The 7275-nt window shown below is 51.0% G+C and overlaps 1 pseudogene; it reads left to right on the top strand.

Moving 5' to 3' along the window:
* Window positions 1-3688, top strand: part of LOC106736075 (elongation factor 1-alpha 1-like) — a 21088-nt pseudogene extending 17400 nt beyond the window's left edge.
* Window positions 3689-7275: the final 3587 nt, after the last annotated feature.

Here is a 7275-nt window from a genome sequence, read left to right as displayed (position 1 = left end):
GATGCTGCGCATTGTTGATATGGTTCCCGGCAAGCCCGTGTGTGTCGAGAGCTTCTCTGACTCTCCTCCTCTGGGTCGTTTCGCTGTTCGTGGTATGAGACGGGCAGTTGCTGTGGGTGTCATCCAAGCTGTGGACGAGAAGGCTGCTGGGGCTGGCAAGGTCACCAAGTCTGCCCAGAAAGCTCAGAAGGCGAATGACTATTCCTGCTGCCCCAGTCTGAATCCGTGGTGGACAGAGAGTCTCAGAACTGATTGTCTCGATCGGCCATTTATGTTTACTAGTAAGAGACTGGTTAGTGATAACAGTGCATCGTAAACCCTTCAGAAGGAAACGACAGTGTTTTGTGGGCCACTTCGGTTTTGTGTGTGGCAGTTTTAAGTTATTAGTTTTTAAAATCAGTGCTTTTTAATGGAAACAACTTGACGAAAAATCTGTCACAGAATTTTGAGACCCATTAAAACAAAGTTTAATGAGGGACCAGCAGTTAGCATAAATGGCTATGTCGCTGGACTCGCATGTAGTCGACCGCGGTTCGCGTCCTGGACCTGGGGGCTTAAACTCACGCCTGGCGTGTGTGTGCGTGCCCAGGATCCCGAGAAGAGAATGGAGAAGGGATTGCGGCGTGGCCATCCCCCCTGGGGGGTGATTTCTCGCTTTCTGTCTCTCGGTCTCTCTCTGTCTATCTGGTGAGCACATGTGCCCTATAGCAAAAAAACCTCTCCAAAAACAAACAAAGTTTAAGGAGAAACCTCTGTCTTTTTTTTGGTCAAAAATGAGACTTTATAGAAAAATGCTAAGGCAAAAAGTTGAGTTTGTAATCACTCTTGTATTAAGAAGCTGTTGGAACTTGTTAAAGAATATGATAATTTAGGTCATTTTTTTCTGGGCTGGGAGTTAGGGTCATTTCTCGCCTTTCTAAGAAGGCCGAATCCTAACTGAAGGCCCGTTTACATATTCCTCTAGAAGGCCAGATCCTGCAATGATGGCCATGTGTTGCATATGAAAATTTGCAGTTAATCAATATTAAGTAAATTTGTTTGAACAATCAAAGAAACAACCGTCGGGAGCGCTAATCTGAGCCCTTGCTGTGCAGCACTGCAGTTCACAGCCTGCCCATCGCAGTGTGTATTCCTCACGACAACCCTGGGAGGCGGATATGGTCAATACCCCGTGCGGGAGTTTGAACACACCCCCATCCATGTGCCGAGTCACTGTAATGCGATTAAGAAGGTAAAAACGTTATCTGATAGGGTGTTGTAAGGTGGGTCCTTGGGGAAGAGACTGGTGATTGGGTGGTAGGGTGAGGCCCGAGGACTGAGTCCCGCTGGGTTGACGCAGAGAGGAGGTGAGTACGCCACACTGGCTCTGCGTACACCTGCCATCCTCCGCTCTGTCAGCCGCACTGTGGTGCAGGCCAGCCTCATGCCCACTCTGTGCCTTTTGATTTTCCAGCCCCCTGAATTGTGGAGCAAATAAACCTCTGCTCAAGTGGACCAAGACAGCTCCTTTCAACAGATGAAATTCAGACAAGGTAAAGTTTGTTGTTTAGGTCACATAGCTAATTATAGTGCCGGGCTGGAATATGGACACCAGCCTGTCTGGCCTCAAAGCTTGTGATTCAAAAACTTCTGCTACTTAGTTTCCAGATGGCTAAGGGTAAGCTAGATAAAACTCCCTGGTCTTGATCACTTCCTGCTTTGCAAAGATCAGCCGTCTCGTGAGGGGCCTGGTGGGTGCCGGAGTGCCGGCCACCTCTCTGGGCTGGGAATGCTCAGCAGAGGGGTGGGGCAGGAGAGCTGACTTGGTGCTTGCCAATCTCCGTGGTGTGATGCCCACCGTGGCTGAGGTTAAGCAGGCACACGTGGTCACTGAACAGAGTAGAGAAGGCCAACGGGCTCCGTCGACCCCAGAGCCCGTGCAGACAGCCGAGCCCAGGGCTGTGGACTGAGCCGGTTGGCCCACATTGCAGAGCCCACACCTGCAGCACCACGTCTTGAAGAAACCACATCCCAAGCTTAAAGCTCCTCTGGGGCTCGTGCTGGAAGTGTCTAGACCGGAGCATGAGGCCCACCTCTCCGATGCAGCTATCAAAGCTTGTACGATGTGCCCCCGCGTCCCCTTGGAAGCCCCTCCAGCACCCTGCTCCAGCCACACGGTCCTGCTGGAGCTCTGTCTCATGCCCCCTGGCCCTTCCGGACACTGGTCCCGGTGCCCAGATTTCCTATCCTGAGTGACTCCTGGTCTGACGTCCGGGCTCAACTTTCATGTCACTTCCTGGGAAGCCTTCCTTGGCGCTGACGTTGACCCTCTCGGCCCCCATCTGTCTCCTCGGTGGTACTTAGTCACAATCCCAGATATGACAGCTGTGTGTTCAGTATCTTTTCCTTCTGGACACACCCTTGACTCACTCGGCCTGGCATGGAGGAGACGCTCAGTGAACGGCAAGTAAGCGGACCTTCTGGGTCTCAGTGGCAGCCAGGAGCCGCCCAGGGATGTGAATTGAACTTGGCGTGTGACCCAAAAGAGACCTCAGTGTCTCTTCTGAAAGTGTGACTTCACGGTCACACTTCCCTCTTTGCTGGGACTTTACTCGTATGACTCCTCCACGGACCCAGGAATAAATAATGCATAAACAGGATGTGGGACAGGGCAGAGGGAGCCCCATCCCCGGGTTAGCTCTGCAGTGCAGCAATAAAGCACTGCTCAAGAGACACAGGATCCCACACAGCGCCCATGGTTCAAATCCCCAACCCAGCCAGCCTGAACATGCCCGGGTGTGTGCCTGAGTGCCCAGGGCCCATTGGCTGGAGGGTGGAGGAGGAGGACCATGGTGTAACCAGGCCCTCAGAGGTGCCCGCCTCTCTCCGTGTCACTCTGTCCTGTGTACACACGTGCTCTATCACGAGTAAAGAAAAATCTTTTTAAAAAGGAAAATATGCACAGGGGCCGTAGCCTCTCCTCCTGAGGGGATTATGCCTGGCCTGGCAAGGGCCCAGCATGACCCAGCGGATGGACATAGAACGTGCAGGAGGTGAGGAGAGAAGGAAAAACCACCAGGATTTGGGTTGGAAAAGACAGTTTGGGGCATTTGGAGAAGAAGGGTGCACATTTAGGGGTCTGCTGCCCTGGAGATGAGACGGACAGAGAGAGAACAGATTGTAGAACATGTTTGTCTGGGTCGGCAGGTGGCATGCCGGTTATGGCACTGACTCCCACATGTCTGACCCTGGTTTGAGTCCCAGTGGCTTAAAAATCACGCTGCAGACGTGTGTGTGCCCAAAATCCCAGGAGGAGAATGGAGGAGAAAGGACTGTGGCATGGTCATCGCCCCAGAGAGTGATTTCTCACTTTCCCTCTCTCTCTCTCTCTCTCCAGCGAGTGCACATGCCCTATAGCAAAAAAACTAAAAAACAACAATATAGGAAACCAAATTGGCTGAAGCGATATTGGAACTTGGGGCCACCTGGCAGCAGCACAGTGGTGATGCAAAGCTCCCGAATGCCAGGCTTACACGGAGGGTCCAGGGCTCGCACCCTGAGGTCTCCCTGTACCTTCAGGAGCTCACGATCTGGAGCCAGCACCCGGACCGTGTACTCCTCAGACTCCATCCCTTATCACTGTGCTGTAGAGTGTAACCGAATGAGCAACCGCCAAAGCCAGATTCAGGTTAAAGGGAGCCTCTGTTAGCTGGCCAGCGACTACAGCCTGAGGCTCGGGGCGGAGAGTCAGAACTGCAGTGTCAGCCAAAGTTTGGGGTAGCCTGGCTGGTCCTATCAGTAGGTTCTTTCTTTTTTTGCTTGTTGTTTTTTATTTTTTTGGTTTGTTTTTGTTTTTGTTATACGGCTTGTGTACTCATCAGAGACAGAGAGGGAGAGAGAAAGTGAGAAATCACTCCTTCCACCCATGGATAGCCATGCTATAATCCCTTCTCCTCCATTCTCCACTTGAGATTTTGGGCAGGCACGTACATGCACCTGGTGTGATTTTTCAAGCCACCAGGTCCAAAAAGCAAACTGCGCAGCCACCGTGTGGGATCCAGCACCGTAACCTGCATGCCACCTGCTGGCCCTGTAAGTAGGTTTTCTTTTATTCTTTCTTTTTTTTTCCTTTTAGGTTTTTGCCATAGGACACGTGCACTCACTGGAGAGAGACAGAGAGAGTGAGAAACTTTCCCCAGGGGGAATGGCCAGCCACAACCCCTTCTCCTCCAATCTCCTCTCAGAATTTTGGGCATGCACACACACATTCCCAGTGTGATTGTCAAGCCACCAGGTCTGGGAATCGAACCATGCAGTCAGCCCTGTGAGATCCAGCACTTTAATCTCCATGCCACCTGCTGGCCCCACAAGTAAGCTTTTCTTTTATAGCATCACATCTACTGCATTTGTGTGGAAGCTAGAGGGAGACTGCCCCGAACTCTCCCCTTCTCCCTCTGATCTCCCGCTTTAGACCTTGGGGACTGTATCTTCCTCTCCTTACAGACAGAGGAGCCCAAGTTTGTAATTTGGTTGGCACTTACGATGGAGTCCCTCATGACAGGCTGTTAGGTGACCAATTCCACAATGTCCTGCCATCTGGGTGGGAACCACCTAGACACAGAGACCAGTGGCACTTACAGACCAAGTCTGAGCGGGACTCACGACCCACCGGGTTGGGGCTGGCGTGCCTCGCCCCGTCACACGGGTGTCACACATCCCAGCTTCCACAGGCCCGTCAGTCTGTGGGAGCAGACGGGTTGCGAAATATTTGTGTAAGGCCTTTTGTCCAGTTCTGGCAGTTAGAAGGCTTGGTATTGCCTCCCGGCCGAGTCGGCCCAAACTTCTGGTCTACCCATGCATGATCTTTGACGTTTGGTAACCTAACAAGGGGAGCAGGTGTGTGACCCCAAGTTGCCCAGGGCTGGCTTGTGAGCCATCCATGACAGTGCTGACTTGGCAGTGTTGGTGTGACAAACACCAGTGTCGGGACCGTTAATGATCCTTGTAAGAGTCATGAGAATGTGACATCAAACCGCACATCTAACTGTAGCGTTACCCAGGTGGGCCACGTGGAAATGGCCCAGCATCATCCCTGTATGTTTGTTTGTTTTTGCTAGTTACCAGGGGTGCATGTGCTCACCTGAGAGAGACAGAGAGGGAGGGGGAAAGCACCCTTTGGTGGGTGTAATTACGCCGTAATCTATTCTCCATTTCTCCATCCAGTGAGGATTTGGGGCATGCACACACAGGTGCCCAGTGTGTTCCAACAGCTGGCCACGTGGGATCTGGCTCCTATGGCCACCAAAGTCTAGGCTAGCCCACCCCTATTTTAATGCAAAGGAAAGTTTTCCTTTTTAGTGACTTTACTTGAGTAAAAGGTGGTCCTTGAACTTCCATGGCAGCTTTTCATGTCCAGTTGGCTCACCAAAAGGAGAAGCAGGTAGATGTTGCCTTCTGGGTCACGGATGCCATGCCTCGTCCTTGTCCTGTGTCCTCTTCTCGACTGGACCCACCAGTACTTGCCTGGGCAGAAATGAAAATAAGTTTAGGTTCTTTCGAATGATTGAGATGTTGGCATAACCAGCAATCAGACTGATTGGCTGACGCGGCCAGGGCTTGGAAGACTAGTGCAAAAGATGCTGAGTGTGCCCCTGACCGGTGGGAACACAGAGGTGGTCAGCAAGAGGAAGACACAGTTCCCAAGGTCTAACGCGGGAGATCAGAGGGAGAAAAGGAGAGGCCGGGGCAGTCTCCCACCAGCTTCCAAGCTTCCACTGGACCCTCCCATGGGAAGGAGGAAGGCTTACAAATTACATTCAGGGGCCGGTAGGTGGCATGATGGTTAAGGTGCTCAGTCCCACATGGCCAACTGAGGTGTGAGACCTGGGCGTGGCATCTTGAAGCACACACTTGGGCACATGTGCGTGCATGCCCAAAATCCTAGGAGGAAAATGGAGGAGAAGGGACTACAGTGTGGCCGTCCCCCCAGGGGATGACTTCTCGCTTTCCCTCTATCTCTGTCTCTCCAGCAAGTGCACACGAGAAAAAAAAAAAAAAAAAAAAGGAAAGTGTTCAACGTGACCTTTATTGGGAGAAAGGCTTTAAAAATAATAATAAAGAAGTGAAGTTTTGTGACTCCTGATCTTGAAAAATAGCTGTCTGCCTCACTCTGCTGTCTGCATCAGCGGTCTGGGAGTTGGCCCTGTGGAGGAGTCCGACCCGGCGAGGCCCCAGGATCTATCTGAGTCCCCCAACTTTTGAGCTCCACTTCCGGTCGGTTCAGTACGTTGGCAAGGCTGCTACTGTGCGCCCCCCACCCCATCCCCGACCTAGGAACAAAGCTTGGGTCAATTAGCATGTCAGCAAGGCTGCTTGCTATTTGCTCCAGAAAACTGGTACTGAGCTTACTGAGAAGCGACCCCCCTCTGACTCCCCAATATACTACTATAAAAGAATTACATAGCTCTCTTATGCATCCTGAGTATATGATACAATTTTCTAGGAAGTCCCCCGACCGCTCCCCTTTGCTCTGATCACTTACTATTAAGTACAATGCTTTATCTCCATGGTGACAACAGAGGGTGGGCTGAAGTTCTATCTAGGCAGAAATAATCTTGACCTTTGGAAGGCCCTTCGAAACACATTTAAGGTAAACTTAATCTTTTCTTTACCTAAAACAGGATTAGGCCAAAACTGACCCAGGACACCCCAGCCCTCACCAAGTGAAATAGATAAATATATTAGGATTCCTCAAATTAAGTTTTAGATCCCTACAAAACTGTATAAGTATCATTCTTTATTAGACCCATAAAAACTAATATCTATACTTGAGACTTTCTTTTCTCAGCACCATTCCCGGTAATCACAAGATGGCTGCTGCACCGCATCAGCTGATAATCATCTCTGCTTACTGGAACCGCTTTCCCGAAACTGCATTCCATGGAGACCCACCTACAATTGCAGAACTGCACTAGAACCACCCTCAATCCAACCCTGAACAGAATATATGTTCCCTATTCTTAAGACTTTATGAGCTGATAATTGAAACACGTAGTCCCTCTTCCATTTACTTGCATGTAACACATTTTCAATAAAAATGCACGATGATTCCTAGCAGTTGTCACTCCTCAGAGAGCGATCTCTGAGGGGTGTCCGGCAAAGGACGTGCATAAAAAGGCACCGAGGGAACCAGCAGTTAGCGTAATGGCTATGTCTCTGGACTCCCACATAGTCGACCGCGGTTCACCTCCTGGACCCGGTGGCTTAAAACTCACGCCCGGCGTGTGTGCGTGCGTG

The sequence above is a fragment of the Tupaia chinensis genome, unplaced genomic scaffold, assembly GCF_000334495.1.
Source record: "Tupaia chinensis unplaced genomic scaffold, TupChi_1.0 Scaffold000628_1, whole genome shotgun sequence".
Lineage (NCBI taxonomy): Eukaryota > Metazoa > Chordata > Mammalia > Scandentia > Tupaiidae > Tupaia > Tupaia belangeri.
The sequence above is the reverse complement of the archived record's forward strand: the minus strand, read 5'-3'. Positions and strand labels throughout refer to the sequence as shown.